The following is a 20,063-nucleotide window of genomic DNA, read 5'->3' as shown; positions in this document are numbered from 1 at the left end:
TAATTAAAGCTTGGAACTCCGGGAAAAAGAGAAGATGAAACAAATGGAAACAAGAATTTGATGAGCCTCAGGAATAAGGAATTAATATCTTGGGTGAAACAAGAATAAGAATTACATTATGCTTATCCTTCACCATTTTAAAATTGATGACAAGCAACGGATTTGGCATACTACTTATTCTCGTAGAAAGGATTAAGATAGATATTGCGCAAACTTTGAGAAAGTCTTCAACGATCCACCGGTAGAATTTAGAAAGCACGAATGCATAGATATGATACACGAAGGAAGAAAACTCTTGAACGAACCACCGTAAAGAATTAAAAATAAATGAAGTAAAGGGATGAATCACCGGTTAGAATTAGCAAATACACGAAGATGCTTGAGAGGATTTAGATACATGAGAACGACGAGATCACGAGCCGATTAAAAGATCACTTGAACGAAGCAACCGGTATGATTAAGAGTATGCGAGCTGAAAGCTGGACTGAATCAATCTTAGATGATGGGCTCCGGATAATCGACAGAGAAGACTCTTGAATTACTCCGGATGGATGAAAAAGAATTCTCACGATCAAAACAATTACGAGAGGATGGCAACAAGCTAGAATCACGAATCTTGAAGAGAATGGAGCGAGATTAAAGAGAAACTCTTCTTCGGTCTTCAAATGATGAGAATGACAACGAGAAACACCACCAAGAATTATTGAGGCACACCGGAAGAATCAAAAGCGAAGAGGTTGAGCCAACTATGAAAAGAATTTGAAAGATCTTGGAGAAAGCATTTGACTAATGATAACTCATTCTTACGTCAAACTTGGAGAAGAATTTGGGAATAGCACCAGAATAATTAGAAGAGTCAGGTAAGATCCTGGGAAAAAAAACCCTGTGGGTTAGGGCCCACTCAAAAGAAAACACCGTTGAAATGATTTAAAAGAGAGAAAGCACCGGTTGAATTAAATGGCTAGAATGAGATCACATCCTCAAAAGAGTTTGAACGAAAACAGAGTGGAAACACGAATCTTTGAGATATCTTGAGCATTCCAGAACAATAGAATAGCGAGAAATGAATAAATATGAGGAGCACCGTCAAGAGAAGGTATTGAAATGAGGAAAAAGGTATGATCAACAAAACTTGACTTGAATCCACCGGAGAAGAGAAAGGAATGAGGAATGACAAACTTGAAGCTCCATTAGAATCTTCATGAGAATCACCGGATAAGAACATTGACGGAAAAGAATGGAGAAACTTCCCATCAATAAAATGGATACTCGATTAAGAAATCTGAGTCCTTGAAGAAAAACAAAAGGGAGGGAGGGTGGGAAAAACAAAGGCAACTTGGAGACGGATGAAATAACACCGTTGAGAAGAAGAGATAATTGATCTTGCTGATGTTGAAGTGATCGGATCCACTTGAAGAGAAAGACGCCGGTTGAAAAGGATTGACATGACAATCTTGATTGTCGAGAAGGATTGGTATTCACATTGGAGTATGAAAACACCATTTGGGGAAGGTATGGAATCAACATTTGACTTCGAAGCAACTCGAATACCACAACTCAAAACAAAACAAAGGATTGGCTTGCAAAATAAGCCGGAACAAACATATGATAGAGATTTCGTCCGAAGTTTTCGTGGTGGGGCCTACACGGGCTTGAGTGTACAGCACCATCATGTACAAGGCAGTGCACATGACATACGAAGTGTCCCCGAGTTGGCATAGCCAAGGACTCTTTAAGACACAACGAGACCATTGTAAAATCGACCGTGAATAGGCGGACCACTAGACGTCGAACCCCAATTTCATATCATACATCTATCGGAAAGATATCCTAAGAGCTACTTGAATTCCCACCTATGAAACTCCCGAAATTTTCAGGTTATGCAATCAGGTGTTGGGGATACAGGGGAAAGCATAATATCTCACCCAAACTAACAAATCCTACATCCAGCTGTATCCATCCTTCAACACATAACCAAGAAACCTTCGGAAATCGTCTACCTCAACCTTCGAAAAGCATCCGTTATACAAGTCATGGCAATACTCCCGATACTCACCCTCAGTACTGGGTGGCGTCGGGTTATCTCACCAACGAACTGCATAAAAGAGATTTTCGATGTCGGCGTACTAAACTCAGGTATTCCAGAACTGCAACGATAAAATTATGATGACAACACCTCAGAGCTCAACTCCCCGGGACACTTCCACTAAACCCCTGACAGGAGGCACCAAGACAATGTTCTCATCATAAAACCATCGGAACGATTCCAAGATACCCGCGTGATCCTAAATTTTTTTAGTGAAATTTGAGAAGAGAAGAGTCAAAACTCTACGTCAGGATGCCTTACCAGAGCGATGAGGAGACTGGGAAGTAAAAAGAATTCCTAAACTCTCCGATATATAATTCCTAAATGACTCAAAACATTTTTTTCTAGACTCAAACTCGGCCGCTAAAAACGATCAATCAGTGGGGCTCCTAAGGTCGGGGAAGGCTCTGATACCAACTTGTAACGCCCTCAATGCGGCTATATCTCCCACGTGTCGAAGCACGACTTAGAGGCATAACCGCATTGAAAGCAATGTCGCAAGTGAGGTAATCTTCACACAACCCATGTAATACATAAGGGAAAGAGATACATAGTTGGCTTACAATCGCCACTTCACACAATTACATGAATAAAGCATTACATCATCCAGATACAATCAAGGTCCGACTACGGAACCAAAATAAAAGAAGAACCCCAAATGCGACAAAGGTCCCCGATCGACCCCAACTGGGCTCCAATACTGATCAACTAAAACGAAACAACACAAAGGGCAAGATCTTCTTCGAGCTCCTCCTGAGCTTGGTTGCGTCATCTGCACAGACTCATCGGCACCTGCAAGCTGGTTTTGGAAGTATCTGTGAGCCACGGGGACTCAGCAATCTCGCACCCGCGAGATCAAGACTATTTAAGCTTATAGGAAGGATGGAGTAATGAGGTGGAGCTGCAGCAAGCGACTAGCATATATGGTGGCTAACATACGCAAATGAGAGCGAGAAGAGAAGGCAAAGCACGATCGATAAGAGTATGATCAAGAAGTGATCCTATAGCAACCTACGTCAAGCATAACTCCAACACCGTGTTCACTTCCCGGACTCCGCCGGAAAGAGACCATCACGGTTACACACACGGTTGATGTATTTTAATTAAGGTCAACTTCGGGTTTTCTACAACCGGACGTTAACAAATTCCCATCTGCCCATAACCGCGGGCACGGCTTTCGAAAGTTCAAATCCCTGCAGGGGTGTCCCAACTTAGCCCATGACAAGCTCTCACGGTCAACGAAGGAATAGACCTCCACCCGAGACGTTCCGATCAGACTCGGTATCCCGATACAACAAGACATTTCGACAGGGTAAAACTAAACCAGCAACACCGCCCGAATGTGCCGACAAATCCCGATAGGAGCTGCACATATCTCTTTCTCAGGGCACACTCAGATAGGTCAAGCTACGAGTAGAACCAACCCTCAAGTTTCCCCGAGGTGGCCCCGCAGGCTGCCCAGTTCGGACCAACACTCAGAGGAGCACTGGCCCGGGGGGGGGGGGGTAAAATAATGATGACCCTTGAGTCCGCGAAACCCAAGGGAAAAAGAGGCTAGGTGGCAAATGGTAAAACCAATGTTGGGCATTGCTGGAAGAGCTTTACTTAAGGCGAACTGTCAAGGGGTTCTCATAATAGCCCAACCGCGTAAGGAACGCAAAATCCGGGAACATAACACCGATATGACGGAAACTAGGGCGGCAAGAGTGGAACAAAACACCAGGCATAAGGCCGAGCCTTCCACCCTTTACCAAGTATATAGATGCATTAATTAAGTAAGATATATTGTGATATCCCAACAAGTAAACATGTTCCAACAAGGAACAACATCTCCGTGTTCCAACAAGGAACAAACTTCAATCTTCACCTGCAACTAACAACGCTATAAGAGGGGCTGAGCAAAGCGGTAACATAGCCAATCAACGGTTTGCTAGGACATGGTGGGTTAGAGGTTTGACATGGCAATTTGGGAGGCTGACAAGCAAATGGTAGGCATCGTAGCATTGGCATAGCAAAAGAGCGAGCAAACTAGCATAGCAAAGATAGTAGTGATTTCGAGGGTATGACCATCTTGCCTGAAATCCCGCAAGGAAGAAGAACGAGTCCATGAAGAAGACAAACGGACGTAGACGAACGAATCCTCACAACTCCGGAACGAAACCGAAGCTAACGAGAGAAGCAACCCGGAAAGAGACAAACAACATGGTAAACACACAAGCATAAACAAGTCATGATGCACAAACAAGTATGATGCATGTCCAGTTTAATGAGGCATGGCATGGCAAAGTGCAACAAACAATACTACAAGTTAAGTGGAGCTCAATATGCAACGAGTTGCATGTTGACGGAACACCACATCAATTATTTAGTTCTCTCTCGTTATGTACCCAACAATATTAAGTGTTGTTAACCATGGCAAGAGGGTGAAGCAAATGAAAACTACCTATCTAGGCAAGTTTAAATGAGGCCGGAAGCAACGAACAACAATTCCGGAAACTCCCCATATGCATATTTTAGATTAGGTCCTGTTCTGCCCTAAACACAATTTTAGAGTTGTTTAATATGCAAATAAAGGTCACCATGATAAACTAGGCAAAATTCCCCATTTACATATAAAGTTTATTAAAATTGGAGTTACGGTTATTTAGTTATGAAATAAATCATTTTAACATGGCATAGGAGCAAATTAATGCAAACAGCATTTTTAACATTTTAAACATGGATGAAAGTTGGATATTATTAATCTACACAAAATTCTGAGCAAGTTTTATATATAACTTATTTTAATCCGATGCACGGTTAGTGAGTTATTAAATGCATGAACTTGGGGGACTAAACTGTAAAACTGGCAGTCTCAGGAATAATAGGAAAAATCGCAGGCGCTGAAAAAAAATACTTCACGGGCCGAATCTGAGGAAGCCCAACAGCGAAGGAAAAAAGATAGAGGAGGGGGCGTTGGGGGCGGCTCACCCTGGGCCTTGGAGGCGCGGCCCAAAATGAAGAGGACGGAGGCCGAGGCGAGGCCGGATGGAGCTGGGCCTTGGGGCGCTCGCGCTGGGGAAGCAGGCCGGTGGGAGATGGATCTGGCCCGGTTCGGAGGAGGTGGCCCACTCGGGCGCGGGCGATCTGGGCCTGGAGGCGCAGGAGGCTGGACCGCGGGGAGCTGGGCCTTCGCGGGGGCGCGGGCGAGCTGGGCTGGTGCGGAGGCCCACGAGGAGGGGCTCGTCTCCCTCGATCCCGATCGGATCGAGGAGGCAGGGCGGCGGCGCCCGATGGTGAAGCCGGCGAGGGACGGCGGGGCTTCCCCGGCTGCGGCACGGGAAGCAGCGGGGATGGGGAGAGGCGGATCCGATGAGGGAAGGCCCGGATCCGGCGACGACGCGGCAAGACGGGGCCGGCGGGGAGCTTGGTAGGTGGCGGCACGGGAGAAGTACGGCGGGGTCGAAGCGCGGTGGAGACAGGCGGCGGGCGGCGGACGGCGTCGGGGAGGACGAAGGCGGCGCCTCCCGGGCGGCGGCGCGAGGAGATGGACCCGCGCGGGCCGGTTGCGGGCTTTCCGGGCCCGGCGGCGAAGTGGGGAGGCTGGGCGCTGACGTGGCGCGCGGTGAGTGGAGGGGAAGCGGCGGCGGGGTGACATGTCGCGCTCTCATTGGGCGGAGTGAGGTGGCGCGCGGGGACGGACATGTCCGGCGCGGGCGAAATTGTCCGGCGGCGCGAGGTGGACGAAGGTTAGGGTTTGGACTGCGCGAAAAATTCGGAGGGGATCACATATTTATAGGTAGAGGGGGCTAGGAGAGTCCAAAAGAGGTGCGGTTTTCGGCCACGCGATCGTGATCGAACGACCGAGATGATGGAGCAGAGTTAGGTGGGTTTTTGGGCCAAATTGGAGGGGTGCTGGGCTGCAACACACACGAGGCCTTCTCGGTCCCTCGGTTAACCGTTGGAGTATCAAACGAAGTCCAAATGATACGAAACTTGACAGGCGGTCTACCGGTAGTAAACCAAGGCCGCTTGACAAGTCTCGGTCCAATCCAGAAATGTTTAATCCCCACACAAAAAAGAAAGGTAGAAATGATCACCGGAGGAGAACGAAGCGCCGGAATGCAAAACGGACAACGGGGAAAATGCTCGGATGCATGAGACGAACACGTATGCAAATGAAATGCACATGATGACATGATATGCAATGCATGACACGCAAGCAATGACAAGGCAACACCAGCGAATAACTGAACTACACCTGGCACATCGGTCTCGGGGCGTTACATTACATCCCGCGGTGGGAAAGAAATAGCTCTTGTGCAAATGATATGTGTCGCTGATTGCGAGTGTTATCATAACGATCGCCTACATGGATTGTGCAGCCGGGTCGACCCACTGACCGGTTTTCTTTCTTCCTCGGTTGAAGCTTTAACCGCTCACCCTTTTTTTTTTCCTTTGCACCTCGTCTCCATTGTACATTTGTTGCGGCTCATCTACTTTCTTATTCCCCCGTAGGTTAGTTCTTGTCGCGGGATTTGTTTATTCATTTTTCGTCCGTGTTTCGCATTCGTTGACCTTGTTTTAATATGTGGTTATTCTCTTCGGGTGCGTCTTTTTATTCGAGAGTTTGGTGTTCTCAAGGTACTAGATGAAATCAAGCCATGCATGATGGAGTTTGAAGGTACTTCACATCTTATATCCATTCCTTCGGTTGATGCAATTCCTTTAGTTTTTTTTTAATTTAGTCATCTTGCATAGTCCTTGTTTTTTTGCATGTTTTGGTTGACCACAAGGTTCGATCTGATTTGCTCAAACACTTCACTTTTATAAAGAGTAACATCATGAGCTGGTAGTGTTCTGTGTATTATTTTTTGGCTTGTGCATGGTTCCTTTGTTTTTTAGCAATTGATGCTTTTTAAGATAGTTGGTACTTTTCTTTCTGGTCTTGAAAATATTTTAGATAATTTTATTGTGTACATTTTGCTGCACTCACATCTATTTGTCATTGTCATTGACTTTCACAGTGGTTGCATTGTCTTTGGTTCTTGTGACCTTCGCAACCCACTTTCTATTATTGGACTTTTTCGCCATCCACGCTGGTCGCAGGTGCATGCTACATTTCGCACCAGCATTTTGTTTTTCATTTCCTACGGGATTGAATGAGTATAGTTGATTTTATACTGTTCTCGGAGCCATGAAATTTTCCATGTTTGTTTTTAGGGGTTTTCAGTGACTTTATCTAATTAGTCCGTTGATGGACAATTTAGCTCACATGATTTATGATATTTTACTCTCGAGAATCACCAAGGATTTTTTTTGTTGGGTTCTTATTATATTTTTTTTGGACTCTATTATATTGGAAAGATATATAGAATCAGTGAATTATTTTTTTACTTTCCATGTCTCCACATGAGCAAGATAAGGAGTTGTTTGGAAGCAAGACATGAAGAATATAATGCATTTTCAGTTTTATATTTCCTATGTTGTATGTACCTCGGTCGATGGAATTAAATATTAATCTATTGCTAATTAATTTGAGTATGCGACTTTTAGTCCATATATTAAATCTTGACCTACAGCTGATTAATTTGACTGGGCTATCTCTAGTCCATAGATTAAATCTTAACATATTGCTAATTAATTTAAGTGGGCTATTTTCAATATGCTACTTCCACAGTCATGTCCTACTTGATTGATGAAGGAGCTACACTAATTTTGATTTTTTTTCTGTGCTAGTTCTTCTTGCCTCAATTTATGCATGTCATAAATTTTCTGTTTTCTTTGATTATTCTTTAGAACGTAATGTGTATAATGTTGTAGTCTCACCAACTCAAACTTTTTTTCTACGATATGTTTGGAGCAAAAGAGTACATGGCATGATTTTTCTGTTTCATTTTTGAGAAGTAATCTGGTTAATTTGTATAATGTTCACCATATATTAAAAATCATTCCTTGCTTGTGGAAGATGTAAGTTTGACAAGCCCTTAGAGGATAGCTAGTAGTAGGTCCCAAATTTAGGGTTCTTCGTTTTCCTGTTCTACATGGTATGCTGAGGAATATTCGAGACATGTGAAAGAATGGTTTAAACAAAGAAAGAAAATGGATGGCCAATAAACTATGTTTTCTGCTCAGGTTCTTAGCATTTTGGTTTATCTTAATGGGGTTGTCCTCTTGATCAAATGTTCTTCTGGTTTGTTTCTATAGACGACTATTCGTGCGTCCAATTTTTATTTCCATCACAAGATTTTTTTCACTCGGCAAAGAACAAGCTGGAAGAAGATGCCCTCCAAAATTGTCCATCGACATGATTCTCACCCTTACCTTCACAAGTTTGTGGGGCACAACGACAAGTTCATCATTTCCCACATCCGTATGATGAACAGTGAACTGTGTTTATTAATTCTAGCTAGTCCTCTTTTCATTTGAAACTTGAACCAAATGAACCAGTTGCCTCATTCTAAAAACAATAGTTTCTCCATCTGTGAATTAAAGTTGATGTCCTGTAAAAATTGAACCGCTACTCAGTTTGCTGATATTTCCTTGTTATTTTTTTAAATTATTATTGCAAGTTTTTCCACAACGAACAAGTTGAAAATAAGATGCCATCAGAACGATTTCAGGAAAGTTGATCTATGTCCACAATGTACATGAAAAATTATTACATCAGTGTAGTTAATTCTTGTCGTTAATAAATTTTTACCAAATCTTTTCACAGTAGACATGAAACAATATCAAAATTCAAATAAAGATTCAACTAATTTAACAACCTATTACAAAAAAAATTGCTTATCTAAATAAAAAAACACCATCAAATTTAAATAATATTCACCTAATTAAAAAATGCCATTCTAATTTTAGAAAGTGATCCGTTAATTCAAAAAGGTAGTCTTTTGCGCACCTGTTCAGTGCAAGGCCTTGCCACGCAGCAGGCTTGCAGCTTTTTTTTTGAGACATTCTCGCCAGGCTTTATTTAGATTGTCGAAACATTTACAGGAAGGAAGTTCAACTCCTCAGGCAGGCCTAACCAGACATGGCGGCCTACTCCAAGCGAAAGTGCATGCCTAGCGAGACTGTGAGCCTCGAAATTCGAGCTCCTAAACTCGTCGACAAAACTACAAGCAGAAAAAGCGTTCGGTCTATCTGTGATTTCATGAACAATAGCTGCATGATCCCCCGCAGAACCTTGCTTGATTTCGTCCACCACGATCTTGTAATCAGATGCCACCTGTATCTTCTGAACATTTAAATCCTCCGCGAGTGCCATTGCCTCCCTTACCGCCAGTGCTTCCAATGTGACAGGATCAAAAATATGTTTGGAAGTGAGAGAAGAAGCACCTAGGAAAGTGCCATCCAAATCCCTGCAAACTGCTTCGACCGCACCAAAACGTTCGTTTGCCACTGCGGCATCAACATTAAACTTCACATGCTCCTGTGGCTGGGGGAGCCAGTAGGTTGGCTTGGGTGCCCGGTTTGCATAGCTCTGCTGTTTTGGCCTAGATAGTACCTCTAGATCCCTCATGAAAGAATTGATGAAGATGTGTATCTGCATGGAGCTATCATAAATATCCTCATGGATAGCTCTACGGCGCGATCTCCATATTGCCCACAGAGTTACAATCATGCGAGTAAAGTCCGCATCTGTCAGCTGCTCGTGCATTGTGAAGATCCAGTTTTTGGCATTCAGGCTCAAATTATCACACATCTGCTCCGGTATGTCATCCGATGATAGAGACCATACGCATCTGGCAGTTATACAGTTGATTAAGGCGTGTTTCCAGCTATCCTTCGCTGAGCAGAAAGGACAGGACGAGCTTGAGGCCATATTCCGATTATGCAAAATATCTGATGTTGGAACCGAGTCCTTGCATAGTCTCCACACAAAGTTTTTCAGTTTCGAGGGAACTCTGATATTCTATAGTGAAATCCATGCTTTCTTCTCTGATCAGCTGCAGACGAGCTGGCAGTACCAGCCAACAGATTATCCCTTTGGGTTTTAACTTTGGACAACATCCTGTAAGCTGAGATGGCAGAAAACCTCACTCGGATGTCTTCGCCCCAGGCCCAAAAGTCATCAATTCTTTTTGTACATAATGGGATCGATAATATTACATCCACGTCAATTGGAATAAAAACCCTTCTTAACTCCACCTCCTTCCATGAATTTATCGCCACATCAATGAGGTCAGAAACAAGTTGTGGTGGATTGGACACACTCATCATGCCCGACCTGGGAAGCCAATTTTCCTTTCGTATTTTGGCGCTTTCTCCCATTCCAATCCTTTTACTGATCCCTTGTGCTAGGACATCTCGTCCATCAATGATCGCCCTCCAAATCTACAATGGGCGAGTATCCAACTCAGAATTTAGGAAATGACTAGATGGGTAGTATACAACCTTGAGTATCCTTGCACTCAGCGTTGCAGGCCCCTCCACTAAGCGCCATGTTTGTCTCGCCAGGAGTGACAGGTTGAATAGTTCTATGTCTCAAAATCCTAGTCCTCCCAGGCATTTTGGTTTAGTGTAAACCTCCCATGAGACCCAACAAGGCTTCCTCTTGCCTCGCTTGCTTCCCCACCAAAACTGGCGGATCATTGACATCACATTCTCACAAATGCCACGCGGCAACCTGAAACAAGCCATAGAATAAACAGGAATAGCTTGAGCTACTGCTTTAATAAGCACCTCTTTACCCGCATAAGACAATAGCTTCTCCATCCATCCCTTGATCTTGTCCCATACTCTATCCCTCAGATATTTAAAGGTTCCATTTTTTGAGTGACCCACATCAGTGGGCATGCCAAGGTACCTCTCACTCAATTGTTCATTATGGACATCCAGAGAAATTTTTATACAATCTCAAACAGATTGAGAGTATCCTTTGCTGAAAAATATTGATGATTTTGAATTATTCACTCGCTAGCCTGAAGCATTACAGTAGATAGTCAACAAGTTTGACACTGTATTTGCCCCCTCATTACTCGCTTTGAATAGCAACATGCTATCATCAGCAGAGAGAAGGTGGTTAACAGCCGGAGCTGTCGGAGCCACCTGTACTCCCACAAAATGCGATGATTGAGATTTCGATTTCAAGAGGCACGAGAGGCCCTCCACTGCAATCAAAAAGAGATAAGGGGAGATTGGGTCTCCCTGTCGAATACTCCTGGTGGGTTTAAATTGGTCTAGTTTCTCTCCATTAAAAAGAACTGAGAATGATACTGACTTGATCATCCCATTACAACACCAATCCATAATCTTGCAAAGCCAAGCATGATCACAATTGCCTCCAGATATGTCAATTCTAGCCTGTCATAAGCTTTCATCATATCCAACTTCAAAGCACAATGACTATTAGATTTAGATTTGCTCCTTTTCATGAAACGGAGGCATTCATAGACGCAACTGATGCTATCTGTGATCAATCTTCCAGGAACGAAATCAGATTGTTCTTCAGAGATAATATCAGGCAAGATTTGCTTCAATCTGTTCGCCACTACTTTTGAAGCAATTTTATACAAAACATTGCACAACTTAATTGGTCTGAATTGAGTGAGGAGTGTTGGATTCAGTACCTTCGGTATTAAAACCAGAAAAGTATCGTTAATGCACTCCGAACTTTCCTCCCCCCTGACAATCTTCAACACCGCCTTAGTAATCTCTTCACCACACACATCCCAATGCCTCTGATAAAAATATGCAGGGAAGCCATCCGGCCCGGGATCTTTTGTGGGGAACATTTAAAAGAGCGCTATTTTCACCTCTGCACTAGTGTAGGGAGCGTGTAGAATATTGTTGATGGCAGTCATGAATTTCCGAGGCACATGGTCAAGCACAACCTCCATGTTTGTTACCCCCTCAGATGTTTATAGAATATTGTTTTGAATTCCTGCACATATTTCTAATTTAAGAACATTGTTAAGATCCACTAACATTTTTCTTAATCCTTGATATTACTTGAGCAGGCTTGCAGCTGTCAGATGGCCTTCGTCGTCGCGCAATCATGTCATGGCTTAAGCATGGCTAACATGCCATGCGCAACAATAGTTGTCGCGTCGTATATCAACGGAAACTTTTTGCCAAATTCAATACAAAGTATATCAAAATTGGAAAACATTCAGCTAATACATAGTTGTCGCGTCGTATATCAACAGAAGTGAACCATTGAGCGGGTATGTGCGAGAGATATATGGACTTAGATGAGAAACTACAGGTGGATGCTTAAAGACTACTACTAAACGCAGCAGGGATTCACAGATTCATTCAAGGTCAGAAAACAGGTATGAGCATGCGACGAACACATCACGAACATGGAACCCTAAGAACAGATCTAGGTCAAGAAGAGGAGAAAGCTTACCGGGAACGGAGAAGATGCGGAAAGATGCCGCAATGCTCTGGTACGTTCAGGTTGATGCAGCGGCCCAAGACGAAGCAGAGGTCGACGGCGGTGGCGGAGCTCCAAGGCTGGCGACGCGAGGAAGACGAAGAAGAAGGGACGAACGGAAAGGGAAAGAAATGACCATTCGGTCTTATTTATAAGGCAACAGAGCTAGGTCAAGCGCGCGGATCCAGGAGCTATTGTTAAAAGAGGGCGTTATAAATGATAAAATTTCATGATGACATCATGCCGGCTTACAGCAACCAGAAATGATGACGACACGGCGGTTTACCAATTACCCGAAGATGTCCAAGACACCAGATTTTGTGAGGGATTGACATGAACCAGTTCAAATCAATCTGGGGCCTAATGTTGGGGATATTACCACTAGGCGTGAACCGGCCTGCTTGGCCCGGGATAACTTCATTAGTGGTATGAACAGATGAAGGCCCAAGGCCTGTAGCCGGTTTAGAACCTGTAGCCGTAAACCGGCCTGATGTGCAACTTGTATTGTAAGTTAGGAACAGAGAGATACCAACCGGGATACGAGTATGGACCGGTTGGGACTCTATGGACCGACGGGCGTCACCCGTGTATATAAGGGGACGACCCGGCGGCGGTTCAGGAGGAGAACGACAACTCGAGTCTAGGCGAAGCTTGTTTGCTCCCTAGCCATCGAGACCACATCAATTCCATCGCAACTAGACGTAGGCTTTACCTTCATCGAAGGGGCCGAACTAGTATAAAACCCTCGTGTCTTTGTGTCCGCTTTAACCCCTTCAAGTAAACTCGTAGCGATGGCTCCACGACTAAGTCCTTTCGCTAGGACATCTGCCGTGACAAATCCACGACAGTTGGCGCCCACCGTGGGGCTATCGCACGATGGTTTGACGATCTTGGAGGGCAAGCTCAAAGGACTCGAAGGCTATGCTGTGGGCCAGATGACCAAGAGTCGTCGTGGCAAGATCTACATCGACGACGCAGGATGGGGTCCCGAGGCCGATTCGATTGAGTACGGGTACCGGGTCCCCTTTGGTGGCATACACGTTTTCATCGGCAAGATCGGTGAGCCGGGGCCTGAGCCGGACATCTGCATCGACCTCGTCGAGACGGCTCAGCGTGCGAGATCTACCCAGGCTAAACCGGCCGTGAAGCGTGCCTTCGTTGGAGTCATCCACGGAGGAGGGCGTGAGGACGAGTCAGAACACGGTAGCGAGACCGTCGTCTATTCCGGCGACGAGTCCTCGACCGGAGAGACCGAATCACTATACCAGTTACAAGACGACCAGGTTAGGGGCTGTTCCGATGGCGACAGTATTCCGGACCCCCCAGGCCAGGTCAACCGGGTTGGAATATTCATGGCCGGCACACAGGCGGCGAATCACTCTTCGACCGCCGCAGCGATGCTCTCCGGATCAGCAGGGGCAGGAGGCCTTGTGCGCCCGCCGGTTCAAGTTCTATCTGATCTGTTTGATGCACTAGCCGCGCTTATGGCAGAGGACAATCCGGCGGATCAGGAGGCCCATAATGCAGAAATTGCAAAGGTGAGAGAGCAGATCGTGCAAGCCAAAGCGGATCTGGCCGCAGAAAAAGACAGGATGGCCGCAGAGCGGGCCGCTTTGGACGCCCAGGCTTATAAGCTCATGCTTGACCAGAACGCATCACAGGAGGTCTTAAAGCGGAAGCACAGATCACGCCTGCCGTTAGGGTTTGATCCCCGGAATCTCTTTCACACTCCAGGAGCTGGACCCAGTAATCCGCCGCAGCACCTGGAGACAAACCGGATTGAGGCACCAGGACCAGGGGGGACGGTCCAACCTCGCCTGATGGAACCTCCTCAGCAGAACATTGTGATTCTTCCGCCGGTCCAGACGCCCCCAGGTCATTATTCTAATCCTATGGACAACCTTGTTGCAGCTGCCGCGCGATTAGAGGCTATCCCAGTTGAAGGGGACTCTCCGCAAGCGATAGAGACGCGCCGGGTTAAGGAGCTTCTCCGGACCGCGCTGATTCAGCAGGAAGCATATTCATACAGCCGTGATCGGATTCACTCTACGCCCCGTCCAAGCCGGAGCTATAGCAGGCGCTTGGATGAACCGGCCATATCGAGCAATGCGCGAGGCCGTGAAGCGGCCCGTGGCAATAACCTGGCAGGTGGTGTTCGCGATGCTCAGGATGTGGTGGACCGGGCCCGGGCACGGAGGGAGGCCGAGTTAGCAGCACAGGATGATGCGGGTCAACTTACACCGGTTCGCCCTACCACCTTCGCCGGACCAGGAGTCGCATCCGCTTTGGGAGTGCCTTGTTTAATCCCCGCTTTACGCAATGTGCGCCTGCCCAAAGATTTCAAGGGTCCACGCAAGGTGCCGAATTACACCGCTGATTTATCCCCTGAAGCGTGGATAGAGAGTTATGAGATGGCCATGGAGATGTTAGACGTGGATGAGACCGCGTGTGCAAAATACTTCACCATGATGCTTGAAGGCACGGCTCGTACCTGGTTGAAGAGCCTACCGCCCAATTCTGTCGGCTCATGGGCCCAGTTGCGGGCCCGGTTTATCCAGAATTTCAAGGATACGTGTAAGCAGCCCAAGTCCATAGTAGACCTGGCGGCTTGTGTCCAGGGGGAAGGAGAATCAACGACCCATTGGGTGCGCCGCGTTTCGGAAATTTTGCACTCGTCCGACAGGATTAATGCTGACTCTGCGATCTTAACCCTGGAAGGCAACTGCCGGTTTGAGCCTTTAAAATTGAAATTGGGACGCATGAAGCGGTTCTGTAATGACATGGGAACCCTCATGGCCGCTCTAGTGAAGTATGCTGATTCGGACAGTACCAAGGATCCCGAGACTGATGATGATGAAGCAGGGAAGGGAAGGAAGAATAGCAACTCCAAACAGCAGCAGTACAAACCGGCGGGTCATGGAAACGGAGGCAAGCGCAAGGCGGATGGCAGCATGGACTTTGTGGCCAACACTAATGCACAGGACAGGGGGCAGCGGCGCAGAGGTAAAGCGGCAAATCGTAATGGGGCTCCCAATCCTAACGCAAGCCGCTTGAGTTATTTGCTGAATCAGCCTTGCCCGAAGCACGGGACGAAGGAGGCGCCGGCTAACCATCTTTGGAAGGATTGTTATATCATGCAGGAGTTTAAAAACTCTAATGCCTTCCGGTATGATCACGGGTCAGGTGGCGGTTCAGGATCCGGTTTTCATGGGCCGGATCACGATGGAGCTTCCGGTTCAGGTCGCAATCAGGGCGGTCACAATCACCAGAATAATCAGAACGGCCAGCAGCAGCAGCAGCAGCAGTCGGGTTATCAGAGCCAGCCAAAACAGTTGAACAATGGGCAATATCATGTTTTCACAACTAGCTTGGATAAACGCGACCGAAAACTCCACAAGCGAGCGGTGAATTCTGTTGAACCGGCCTTACCACGTTACTTGCGCTGGTCGGAGCAGCCTATCGTGTGGAGCAGAGAGGATCACCCGCCCCGGGTTGATAATCCGGGCCAGCTAGCATTAGTGGTAGACCCTCAGGTGGGGGGTTATAAATTCACCAAGGTACTCATGGATGGAGGAAGCAGTATTAACATACTGTACTATGAGACATTCCGCCGCATGGGTTTAACAGACAAAGATCTCAGACCGTCTAATACGGTGTTCCATGGTGTGGTGCCTGGCAAATCTGCATATCCTGTTGGTAAGATAGCCCTGGACGTGGCTTTTGGGGACGAGCACGACTCCCGGTCGGAAAAACTAACATTTGAGGTGGTGAAGATCCGGAGCCCATATCATGCCTTGTTTGGCCGGCCGGCTTACGCCAAGTTCATGGCGCGGCCTTGTTATATCTACTTGCAGCTCAAGATGCCGGGTTACAAGGGGACAATAACGGTTCATGGGAGCCGTAGGGTCGCTTTGGAATGTGAGGAAGGTGATGCGGCTTATGCAGAGTCGGTCTGTGCCACGGAGGAGTTGAAGTACTATAAGGACAATGTTGATCCGGCGGATATGACTCCTTTGAAGAAGCCGACTACGGAGCATGATTCAGATCTGAAGTTCAAATCGGCAGCTGAGACCAAGCTTGTTGACTTCGTGCCCGGCGATTCATCTAAGCAGTTCACTGTCAGTGCCAATTTGGATCCCAAATAGGAAAGCGCGCTCGTCGAGTTCATCCGTGAGAATCGGGACATCTTCGCATGGAAACCATCCGACATGCCAGGTGTACCGAGGGAACTCGCTGAGCACACTCTTAATGTGGATCCTAGGTATAAACCGGTGAAACAATTCCTCCGCCGGTTTAACGAAGAAAGGCGAAAGGCCATTGGAGAGGAAGTGGCCAGGCTTTTGGCAGCTGGCTTTATCATTGAGGTGTTCCATCCAGAGTGGCTTGCTAATCCGGTGCTGGTTCTTAAGAAAAATGGCACTTGGCGTATGTGTGTGGATTACACAGATCTTAACAGGGCCTGTCCAGCGGATCCTTTTGCCCTCCCCCGCATTGACCAGATCATTGATGCCACGGCGGGTTGTGAGCGTTTGAGTTTTTTGGATGCATACTCTGGATATCATCAGATCAAAATGGCGGTTAAGGACCAGGAGAAAACAACGTTTATTACTCCCTTTGGAGCCTTCTGCTATGTATCTATGCCCTTCGGACTCAAGAGTGCCCAAGCCACCTATCAACGGTGTGTACAGAATTGCCTGCATAAACAGATCGGCCGCAATGTGCACGCCTATGTGGATGATATTGTAGTAAAGTCAAGGCAGAAGGAGACGCTGGTGGATGACTTGAAGGAAACCTTTGACAACTTGCGGGTTTACAAGATGATGCTTAATCCGGCCAAGTGTGTCTTTGGTGTTCCGGCAGGCAAGTTACTGGGTTTCCTGGTGTCTAATAGAGGAATTGAGGCTAATCCGGAGAAGATTACAGCTATCACCTCCCTGGCTAAACCGAAGTGCATCAATGATGTTCAGCGTTTGGCGGGCCGGATCGCCGCACTAAGCCGGTTTATCAGCCGCCTCGGAGAGAAGGCCATTCCTTTGTACCAAATGCTGAGGAAGACAGACCATTTCATTTGGAGTCCGGCTGCTGATGAAGCATTTGAGGACTTGAAGCGGCAGTTAGCCAATCCGCCTGTTCTTGCAGCTCCGGTCGACAAGGAGCCACTATTATTATACGTAGCAGCCAATGCTCGGGCAGTTAGCGTGGCTATTGTGGTGGAACGCAAGGAGGCAGGCAAGGAATATCCGGTTCAGCGGCCGGTTTATTATATCAGCGAGGTGCTTATTGAATCCAAGCAAAGGTATCCGCATTGGCAGAAGCTGGTCTATGGTGTTTTCATGGCCAGTCGGAAGTTGAAGCAGTATTTTCAAGGGCACCCCATCACAGTGGTCAGTTCAGCTCCCTTGGGTGATATCATACAGAACCGGGAGGCGACTGGCCGGATTGCCAAGTGGGCTATAGAGCTTGGGCCACACGGACTGAAGTATGTGCCTCGGACGGCGGTGAAGTCTCAAGCACTTGTTGATTTCATCAATGACTGGACGGAGCTACAAGCACCAGAGGAGAAGCCGGATCACACATATTGGACTATTCATTTTGATGGATCCAGGCAACTGGAAGGCTCGGGGGCTGGAGTCGTGTTAACTTCCCCACGAGGCGATAAGTTTTGTTATGTTCTCCGCTTAATGTTCCCTTGCACTAATAATGCAGCTGAGTATGAAGCCTTGCTCCATGGTCTCCGGATGGCTAAAGAGATGAACTTAAGCCGGGTTAAGTGCTTCGGTGACTCGGATCTCGTGGTTCAACAGGTGTCTGGCACTTGGGATTCTAGGGACCCGCTCATGACTGCATATCGTCGGGAAGTGGATAATATTGCGGGTTGCTTCCAGGGTTATCAAGTGGATCATGTGGACCGTCGGAAGAATGAAGCGGCGGACGCTTTAAGCCGTTTGGGCTCTCAGCGCAAACCGGTCCCGCCTAATATCTTTCTGGACGTGCTGCACAACCCGTCAGTCAAGCTCCCAGGTGAAGCGGATTTGGCTATTCCTGATCCGGAGGCTCAATTGGTGGCAGCATTGCATGCTATTCCGGATTGGACAGTTCCTTATCTTATGTACATGAACCGGGGGGAGTTACCAGAGGATGAGATTCTAGCCAGGCAAATAGTCCGGCGATCCAAGTCTATGACGATTGTCAATGGTGAATTGCATCGTCGCAGTGTATCAGGGCCGTTTCAACGTTGTGTTTCTCCTGAGGAAGGCTGTGAAATCTTAAGAGAAATCCATGAAGGGGATTGTGGACACCACGCCGGTTCAAAGTCTCTGGTGGCAAAGGCGTTTCGTCACGGGTTCTACTGGTTGACAGCGCATGCTGACGCGGAGGACTTGGTTAAACGGTGTGATGGATGTCAGAAATTTTCAAGGCGTGCTCATGTGCCGGCTCAAGAATTGAGGATGATCCCAATAACGTGGCCGTTTGCAACTTGGGGGCTGGATATGGTCGGACCTTTTAAAAGATCCAAGGATAAGAAAACCCACCTTTTGGTGGCAGTTGACAAATTTACCAAGTGGGTTGAAGCGGAGCCTGTCAGCAAGTGTGATGCAGCAACAGCGGTGCAGTTCATCAAAAAGGTGATTTTCCGGTTTGGCTTTCCACACAGTATCATTACTGACAATGGTACCAATTTATCTAAGGGCGCTATGAAGGAGTTCTGTGAACGAGAGCATATCCGGCTTGACGTGTCGTCAGTGGCACACCCCCAGTCCAATGGACAGGCAGAACGAGCTAATCAAGAGATCTTGCGAGGCATCAAACCCCGGCTTATGGTCCCATTGCAAAGAACACCAGGATGTTGGGTTGAAGAGCTACCATCTGTGCTATGGAGTATCAATACTACGCCAAACCGATCCACAGGATACACGCCATTTTTCATGGTCTACGGAGCAGAGGCAGTTCTCCCTAGTGATATCCGGCATGATTCGCCTCGGGTGGCAGCTTATGTCGAAGCGGACAATGAGACAGCACGGCAAGACGCTTTGGACCTATTGGACGAGGAGCGTGATATAGCAGCTGCCCGTTCGGCGATTTACCAACAAGATCTTCGTCGCTATCACAGTCGCCGGGTTAGAACCAGAACTTTTCAAGAAGGAGATTTGGTGCTTCGGCTCATCCAAGACCAAACAGATATACACAAGTTATCCCCACCTTGGGAGGGACCTTTCGTGGTCAGCAAGAATCTGCACAACGGGTCGTACTATCTGATTGATATTCGAGAGCATAAAGACTCACGTACATCAGAGGAGGAGACTAACAGGCCGTGGAATATAGCTCATCTTCGGCCTTACTACACTTGAGCCATCGGCTCTATCTATGTACATATCATGACAGTGTATATATTATCTTTGATATAATAAAACCGGAGCCTCAGCTAAAGCGGGGTCTCTGTCTTTCTTATCATGCGTGGTTACATGGAGTGGCTCTGTTTTTAAAGCGGACTCCGGTTTACCCCTTGACATTTGCTTTTTATACATCACTGGGGGCCTTGGTCGTGTCCGAACCAACGCGACACCTTTTGATAGGCGACAGCCACCAGATCACTTGGGGACATGGTCAAGTCTGAAC

Source organism: Triticum aestivum, chromosome 6B, assembly GCF_018294505.1.
Source record: "Triticum aestivum cultivar Chinese Spring chromosome 6B, IWGSC CS RefSeq v2.1, whole genome shotgun sequence".
Lineage (NCBI taxonomy): Eukaryota > Viridiplantae > Streptophyta > Magnoliopsida > Poales > Poaceae > Triticum > Triticum aestivum.
The sequence above is the reverse complement of the archived record's forward strand: the minus strand, read 5'-3'. Positions refer to the sequence as shown.